This window comes from Sinocyclocheilus rhinocerous, unplaced genomic scaffold (genome assembly GCF_001515625.1).
Source record: "Sinocyclocheilus rhinocerous isolate Xijiao unplaced genomic scaffold, SAMN03320098_v1.1 scaffold3250, whole genome shotgun sequence".
Lineage (NCBI taxonomy): Eukaryota > Metazoa > Chordata > Actinopteri > Cypriniformes > Cyprinidae > Sinocyclocheilus > Sinocyclocheilus rhinocerous.
Window position 1 is genome coordinate 42,435 of NW_015645517.1, and position 9,753 is coordinate 52,187.

Sequence of the window (9,753 nt, forward strand, 5' to 3'; positions counted from 1 at the left end):
ATTTCTTTTCTTAATATTTTTTTGCAGATTTGCACATGTACAAGGTTTAAAATGTTCATGAAATATATATTTTTTAAAATATTGACGTTTTGAGCAGCTGCATGTTTGAGCAGTTGCATTCCTCTAGGTCAAAGATGAAAAAATGGGATTTACAATAAAAAGTAATTTACAAAATAATTTTGACGAGTTAATGTATTAATGAGTAATGTCTCTTTTGAGTGAATGTGCACATTTTTAATGTTAAGAGGTTTTACCATGTTATTACAACATTTAACCACTTTTTATTCATTTAAAAATTTAGAAATTATTTCAAATTTAAATATTGTACAAGAACTACAGCAAAAACCAGTTTGATGCATATTTTATCAATATTTTAGAAATTGTATTTGAATATTACCAGTACTGACTTCAATGGATTTCATTAAATTCCTTTGAACACAACTGCTCAAAATGGTCTAAATTTATGAAACCTACACATTCAAAACATTATTACTCTGAAATGTTTAAGTGTAAATGTTAAGTACTGTAAGGTCTTTCATGACACTACATATGCTGGGGTGTGAATTTGATAGGTGCTTGATATAAAATAAATGGTGCTTTAAAAAGTCCTTGAAAGTAGAGACCTGCATGGTTTGGCATGGCAGAATGCGAGCAGCACGCTTCCTTTATTATCAGAAAAAGCTGACATCTCAGTTAATCGCGATCTCATAAAGCTCTGTTATAACACTAAATATATGCACAATGAATCTTTCACAGTGTCTAAAATGAGAGGATTCGTGAGCACGCAATTTCAGCACTGCGGTGAGTAGATTCTAACTTAATCACCTCTGATTGGCCATTGCATTCCAGAAATCAACAGCTGAGTCTGTGATTGGCTACATTATAAATGGAAACTGCGGGAGTCCCGCGAATCATTTTATTCTCACGCATTCCGCACACACACGAGTCTCTTCCCGCCCGCACCCGCACTCGCCCATCAAGAGTTGTCCCGCGCCGCACCCTGTTGCGTTGGGTCCCGCGGTACTCCCGCGGGAGTTTTCTACTTGAAAGTCCTTGAATCTGGTGTTCATGAAAGAGTGGGAACCCTGTATTTACATTATTGAATTTGTGTCTACGGTTGTGTTGTATGTGATGTCTGATACATATGTTGAAAGAAAACAAGTGAAACAAGACACGGTATGTTGAAAAAGTTTATTGTTAAATATGGTCAGAACAGCTTTGGACTTCAGCGAGACAGACCAAAGAACTGAGAGTGTGTTTGCCTGGTGTTAATCCCTGTCCTGTCTTTAATAAACTGCAGATGTGGTCCACCGAAGCCAGTGGTGTCGTGGGGTTCTTTGTGGCGAGAGACGAAGTCCACTACAAGTGCACCTGTCCCTCTTATGTTCTTTTTTTATTATTACTGCAGAACTTAAGTATTATTATTACATACAAGCTCAGGGAAAGATGGTTGTATCTTTAACAATGAATGATCATAATGACAAACAGCAGAAAACAACTATAATGGGTTTGCATACATCATAGTATGAGATTATATACACAGAAAAAAAGGTACAATGACGAGGTTAAATATCTTTGAATAATCATAATATGCATATAATCAATGCATCAAAATATTGCATTTGTTGTTGTTTATAAGCCGGAGGGATGAAACAAGAGAGTTAAGTTCAACAAGAAAAAGAGGAAAACAAAGGAGATTTAAGCCGGTTTTGCTTGTGGTACACAGAAAAAAAGGTACAATGACGAGGTTAAATATCTTTGAATAATCATAATATGCATATAATCAATGCATCAAAATATTGCATTTGTTGTTGTTTATAAGCCGGAGGGATGAAACAAGAGAGTTAAGTTCAACAAGAAAAAGAGGAAAACAAAGGAGATTTAATGATGATAATATTTTAACATATACCTTTAGATTTTAGAATAGGTTTCATGATCAAAATATTGTAAAATGCTAATGAAGTAATAATAATGATATTAATAATAATTTAAAAGGCAGTAATTTATTTTGTATGCTGTTGAAGATATTAAGTTGATTACAGGGCTGCATTTCCCGAAACCTTCTTAACGCTATGCCGTTTGTGAGTTATACCTTAAGTTGTACCTTGACGTTAATACGTGTTTCCCGAAACGTTCTTAGTTAAGTATACCTTCTGTAAGTCATTCGTTCGTAAGGTTAGTCTGGACCACTCTTAGCTATACCTTATCGCAGTTCACAGTTCACTCCGCTAGTGGCCACCAAAAAGCTTCTTCACATTTCAATCGATACGGTTGTAATTCTGTGGCAAGAAAAAGTGCAGAACCAAATAAATATTACAATTCTAAAGTTGTAATACACCCAGTGTTCAATTAATTGAAGTGTTTTTATGCAAAGAATAAAACTGTCATTATACTGATGGTTGTTAGTTTTTCCATTATAATATACAAAGGCACATCGGCTGGCAAACAATTAGGCAGCACATAATTAGGAGTCTATTTAAAGGGAATGAATGTGATGGGGAGTTTGGTCAAACTATGGAAGCGAGACAGCGAATAGTTGTCCTAAATTAAAGACGGCTGCGTCCGCGGAGCCAGTTAGTGTATGTGCACTATTTCATAATAGTGTCAGAATAGCTACAATGTCAAAAGATACAATTCTACAATGTCGCCTGCCACGGGAGCAAATTCAGCAGCTTTTACAACTTTGTAGAGACAAACTCGACGGAGCTACCCCCTAAGCTCCGAAATTCAGCTGCTGGCGGCTCTCCATTTTTATGCTGTGGGGAGTTTTCTGGAGGTGGTTGGGGATGGATATGGGCTGAGTAAGACCTTGGTGTGGCGGTGCGTTCACTCAGTCACAAACATCCTGCTCCGTCACGCCACCAATTACATAGCCTACGTATGCCTTTCACCAGGCACGAAGTGATGGAGGCACATCAAGGCTTCCATGCCATTGCGGGTGTCCCGTGAATAATTGGCCTTGTGGACGGGGCACTTATCCCCATCGCCAACCCATCAGCACCTCGACCAGGCCTTCATAATATATATGAACCTGATAATATAAATGACCCTTTCAAAAGCAAGTGAAGCCAAACAGCCAGTTAATGTAGCTGGTTAAGGGAGAATACTTTTGGCTGTGAGATTGCAGGATCGCACACTTGCAAAATTATACATACATACATACACACACACACACATATATATATATATATATATATGTGTGATATCCAAGGTTGCATTTAGTTTGCAATTTTGATTATTTTATAAATGCAGTGAGCCCCGATAAATGCAATTTCTACTATTTCTAAAGTGCTTCTTTATAACGAACATCGCTTTTTCAATACTTTACCCGCTCTATAACGCAGTGAAGGAGCTCCTGTATATAGTGAACAATTGATTCTCGAGCCATCGATATCAACCTATTCAGCACCACCGCCCATGAACAGCACCTGCTCAACCTCAACGTTGAAACAATAACTTTCATTATTTCAACCATATTTCAACGTTGAAGTTTGGTCATGTGCCGGCTGGTTTTCAACTGTTCAGCATTGAAAGTTGTATTAATGTTGTTTCAATGTTGAAACAAGAACTGACCTTATTTCAACCATATTGTTGAAGGTCGGTCATATGCCGGCTGGGGAGGAAAACGCTTAACGTGTAATTAAAAATGTTGCTTTAATATTCTGGCCTAATCTGCATGTCTTTTAGCATCACTGACTTACTACATTAAACCAGCATTTTAAAATGCTACAAAACTGTTCAAGCTTCCAGGGATTTAATTTTAGTTGTCATTTGTTGAAATAAATATAAAATGCAGTGTGCTTGTGTCTGTCTGCTGAATGTGACCCACAATCTCTGATTCTCCTCAGTGGCCATGGAAAACACTGTTTTCACGGAAATCAGATCAAAGTAAACTAAATTCTACAAAACTTAAGAGAAAAAAATCGGTAACACTTTACTTGAAGGGGTGTGCATAAGACTGACATGACACCTTCATAATCATGACATGACACACGTCATGAATATGAAGGTTTTATGCATGTTTATGACAACTGTCATTAAGTGTCATTCGCTCAGTTATGTCATTTTTAAAGCAAAGATGACATTGTTTGAGATGCCTTTGTTATGACAACTGGACATAAACCAATACATCATAACCTGTCAGTGTCTTTGTCATGACAACTTGTCTCTTCTACGAGAACAGGTATCAGAGCGACTCAGACAAATTAAGATTCGATCAGATTGGTGTTGAACAACCCAAAGAGCCGAATTCCACAAAGGTGCCCAAGACAACAGGATGTTCGTAAATCAGATCCTAGCGCCAGCCAGTCTGAAGCAAGCCTAACCAACCAACTCTTTCACAGAACAGCTTGCAGCATTAAAGGGGTCATATGATGCTGCTAAAAAGAACATTATTTTGTGTATTTGGTGTAATGAAATGTGTTTATGCGGTTTAATTAATAAAGCCTTATTTATATTAAAAAGAGAAGTATATTGTGTTTTGTGCTTACGAGTTAATGTCTTAAACTGCCGATCTTGTTACTGTGCTAATAAATAGTGTTTTCACTATTCATCTAGTCTCATTACTTCTATTCTTTTACTTTAGTTTCTTTTCTTTTCCGTTGAGAGTTTCGTGTTATGGGTTAAGTTTTGCAACTCCGTGTCTCCGAGTTCACCTCGAGTCTGTGACCGCTTCAAAATTCAACCAGCCCACAACTCCGCATCTTCAGCCAACGCCCAACCACTGGGACCTGTTTCCCTTACATACTTTAAAAAGTAAAACTTCTCTTGGCTTTGCATCTCATTCTGCTCGCCGCATTTCCACGTGTGTGTGTGTGTGTGTGTGGTTGCTAAGTTACAGCTAAACACTGTGGATAAAATAATTACAACAGAAATTATTTTGTCTTTATTTCTAGCGGATGTGCAGTTGATTGGTCAGCAGGACTCCCAAAATGGTAAAGTAAACGTTTTATACTTTAAAAAGTAAAACTTCTCTTAGCTTTGTATCTCATTTTGCGCGTGGGGCGTCCATGTGGTGCCTGCTGTCTGTTTGTGGTTGCTAAGCTACAGCTAAATACTGTGGTTGCTGATTAACTTTTTAACCGTACCTCTGCGTTAAATAATTACAACAGAAATGATTTTGTCTTTATTTTTTTCTAGATTTGCTCCAGTTAATAACCCAGCCAAATTTTATAGTGGACCTCACCCAGGAGGACTGGGAAAGCGATGACCGAGCAATGCTAACAATACACGAAATCCAGCACACAGTCCCTTTAGAAAGAAAAGAGCGATAGCGCAGGTTAATCCGGCACCGAGAGAAGAAGAACACAACAGTAAGTTTTTTATTTTTAATATTTTTTATAGCGTTGGGACCACGTGCAATGCTAGGCCGTTTGGTACATAGATCTTCAAAATGGTTATAATAAAGTTAATAATACGCTTTTTAAATTTTTTTAATTTATTTTTCAATTTCGCTATTGATACATTTTATTTTTTACATAAGATGATTAGATAATTATATTTTTATTTAGGACACATGCTTCAGCTGCTAAAGATTTACTTATCCTTAAGCTACTTTGTTGACATCTTGTGGCTCAGTCTTGCCATCGCAATTATTATTATTTTTTTATTTTATTTATTTATTTTTTAGACTGATCTATTTTGACCCGTTTTATCTCACAATAATCTGTTTGGTTAATTTCTCTAGATTTTTAATATTGTTTTTCTTTAATACATAATGTTATATTTTTATTTAACAAGCTAATTAGATAACTTTATATTTTTATTTAGTACACATGCTTCGGCTGGTAAAGATTTACTTATCCTTAAGCTACTTTGTCGCCATCTTGTGGCTCAGTCTTGCCATCGCAATTATTTATTTTTTTTATTTTATTTATTTATTTTTTAGACTGATCTATTTTGACCCGTTTTATCTCACAATAATCTGTTTGGTTAATTTCTCTAGATTTTTAATATTGTTTTTCTTTAATACATAATGTTATATTTTTATTTAACAAGCTAATTAGATAACTTTATATTTTTATTTAGTACACATGCTTCGGCTGGTAAAGATTTACTTATCCTTAAGCTACTTTGTCGCCATCTTGTGGCTCAGTCTTGCTATTGCATTTTTGATCTGATTTATCTAGCAATAATCTCATTAGCTAATTTCCCCTTTATTATTTTCTAGATTTCAATATTGTTTTCTTGATTTACTAATTATTATTTAATATATTCATGTGACTTTAAAGTCTTGACAATGTTTTTTAACCTCTGTTAATTATATACAGATAGATCATCAGAGCCTGACAGAACCGTCGATGATACCGAACCTGAGATAATTCAAGGTATGCTTTTCATATTTATTGTTAGATTATAATTTTTCATACTTTTATTATTTAACAAAGAAAATTTTGATTGTTATAACTATAAATCTTTAAAGCAGTAATAGATATTACACTCATCCAGTTATTTAAAAACTGTAAAAAAAAATTTTTATTTTATGTCACTATTTTAATGACCAATTAATTTATTCATTTTCATATACTAATTATTTAAACTACTATTATACTATTCAGACAGATCGCCCAGTGGCACGGACAATGCTGACTGAGACGCAAATAAATGAGTGGGAAAGAGCCAGTTGGACAAGTGATCACAGCAAAAATTCTTCGCAGAGGGGTAGACAAACACCATTCGCATTTGATGAAGCGTCCGAGGAGAAAACTGAATCGCTGCCAGAGCACCATCAGAATGACCCGCAGAATGATGGTGTAAATGAAAGATTTGACTCTTTGCGCGAAGAGTTGCTTAACGGGCAGGACGCTTTCTTCAATTAACTTCTTAACAGGCAGACAGCTTTCTTCAACGACCTTCATAACCGCATGGATGCTAGGTTTCATGAACTACAAGGTAATAGTTTGTGACAGCCTCTATATATGCATGTGTCTGTGTCCGAATACTTTGCAGCTCTGATTATGTTGTGTGCTTTTACTATTATTTTTCTACCTTTGAATGCATTTTTATCCAAATACTTTGTAACTTCTATATATGAATCTGTTTTTTATCTGAATACTATGCAGCTCTGATTATGTTGTGTGCTTTTACTATTATTTTTCTACCTTTGAATGCATTTTTATCCGAATACTTTGTAATCAGCATCTACATCTGATGTTATTTTACAGCTCTGATTGTACCGTTACAGCTTTGTGACAGATTTACCATCTTTGTATCCGAATAATTTGTAACAGTCTCTATATTTGCATGTGTTTGTATACGAATACTTTGTAATCAATAATTTTACACCTCTGTTTGTATCGTTATAGCTTTGTGAATGCTTCTGTTGTCATATTGTTTGTAGGCATGTTGTATGAGGCAGCCATTTTGTATGAGGCAGCCGTATTGTTTGTAGTCATTTTGTATGTCACCATTATGTTTTGTAGTTTTTTGTATGAGGCAGCCATTTTGTATGAGGCAGACATTTTGATTTGTAGTCTTTTTGTATGCAGCCATTTTGTATGAGGCAGCCATCTTGTTTGTAGTCTTTTTTGTATGTCCCCATTGTTTTGTAGTCTTTTTGTATGAGGCAGCCATCTTGTTTGTAGTCTTTTTTTGTGTCACCAGTTTTGTAGTCATTTTGTATGAGACAGCCATCTTGTTTGTAGTCTTTTTTGTATGTCACCATTATGCTTGGTAGTCATTTTGTATGAGACAGCCATCTTGTTTGTAGTCTTTTTTTGTATGAAACAGCCATCTTGTTTGTAGTCTTTTGTGTGATGCCGTTTTGATTTGTATTTCCCCATAGGGTTGCTATCTTTTTGCAAATATTATCGCTGTTGTAACTATATATATATATATATAAATAAATAAAAAAATATATATATTACAATGGATGTCGGGGTTGTTCATAGTCGTCATTCAGATCAGTCTCAGACCTGTTACAGAATGCCATCGAAATGCACACAGAGACGTCCCATAACTTGTGTGACATATTACATGTATGATGTAACGATTGATAGATCATTATCCAAATTCTGTAGAAAAACCATTTAATAATGAACAGACACAAATTAGTTACGATTTGCAACAATTAGAATCGGAAATAGAACAAAGTCTAAACGTTGATTTATGCATTTTGTTGCAGACCATAATAAATAGACACGGCCAGGGGTTACAGCAAAAAGCAGCACAGAGCGGAGGTACGTTCAGTACAGTTTCTGACTGTATCGCTGATTCGTCCGACAGCACTATCCGATCATCAGTTTCCCCTACAGGTAATGTCAACGAGGCTCCTTCCGGTAATAGCGATGCTGAGCGACTGTCGACTTCCCGCATCAAGCCCCCTTCTGACGCAGCATCCCTGTCAACTAGCACTATGGCTAATAACCACGAACCACGTCCTTCAGGCGTGACAGAACCAAGTCGTGTGAACATTGACTCGCTGATACGAAACGGCGGTATCGTAAACGGCTATCATGTAACACCTAGGCCTCGATTTAGCAGTGTAGAATTGCGAAGGACGATGAATATGCGTGAAATAAGGTCTATGGATTTAGCATCCTATCACATATTATTGCACGAAAAAATTGAGGTAATAGCATCGTTTGCCAGATGTATCGGCGGGGACTCTAACGTGATTAATTTGACGATGAATGCTGAAAGCTTGAAATCACCCGTTAATGCCGTTTTAACACCTGGCAATAGTCACAACGTTAATCTTTTTATCGAACAAATTGAACAATTTTACAGCGCGAGTTATTGAGATCAGTTATTGTCCGACGACGCTGTCGAGATTGAAGTCGACATAGCCATGAACAGACAAGGAGGAGGCAATCGTAAACTCACAGACTTGCCATTTGATCAGGTGATTAAAAGAAAAAAGCTGAGTTTATTTACACCTGCGAATATTTCTAATAAATTATGCCTCTATCTGTCTCGCACATTTTCTCGAACCACAATTACCCGAGAGCGAATTAGAAAGTCAGGCGACCATCATCCACAACGACGCAGGATTTTCGATCCAAGACAAGATTCATGATATAGCAAAGTTTGAAAATCCGCTAGACATCAAAATTTTTTACAGGATGGCCGCAGGAGCGTTAGAAACATTCAAAAATTCTGTCGAAATTCATCGTAAAACCGTGTTGCTTTATTTACGAGATAAACATTACTACATGATTCTGAATCTGACAGGTTTCATAGGCGCTGCGTCAATTCTGCTATAAAGGCTACTCAAAAATCCAAGATCACCATTGTAAACACGTCTGTTTTGACCGAGATTGCTACAAATACCCTAAAAGAATTGTTCACTCACCGGCCACTAAATTGGACAATAGAAGATTGGAAAAACATTGCGTGGTCTAATGTCTCGATTTCTGCTGCGACATTCAGATGGTAGGGTCAGAATCTGGTGTAAAGAACATGAAAGCATGGATCCATCCTGCCTTGTCTCAACGGTTCAGGCTGGTGGTGGTGGTGTAATGGTGTGGGGGATATTTTCTTGGCACACTTTGGGCCCCTTAGTACCAATTGAGCATCGTTTAAACGCCACAGCCTACCTGAGTATTGTTGCTGACCGTGTCCATCCCTTTATGACGACCGTGTACCCATCTTCTGATGGCTACTTCCAGCAGGATAATGCACCATGTCACAAAGCTCAAATCATCTCAGACTGGTTTCTTGAACATGACAATGAGTTCACTTTACTCAGATGGCCTCCACAGTCACCAGATCTCAATCCAATAGAGCACCTTTGGGATGTGGTGGAACGGGAGA

The 9,753-nt window shown here is 36.7% G+C and overlaps 1 long non-coding RNA gene across 1 annotated transcript; it reads left to right on the forward strand.

Annotated features, from left to right (window-relative positions):
• The first annotated feature begins 2,286 nt into the window (after window positions 1-2,286).
• LOC107706045 (uncharacterized) lies at window positions 2,287-9,328 on the forward strand. The gene is made up of 3 exons (XR_001636128.1): window positions 2,287-2,506; window positions 4,470-4,477; window positions 9,318-9,328. It is a non-coding gene; the product is annotated as an uncharacterized LOC107706045 (long non-coding RNA).
• The last annotated feature ends 425 nt before the right edge of the window (window positions 9,329-9,753 follow it).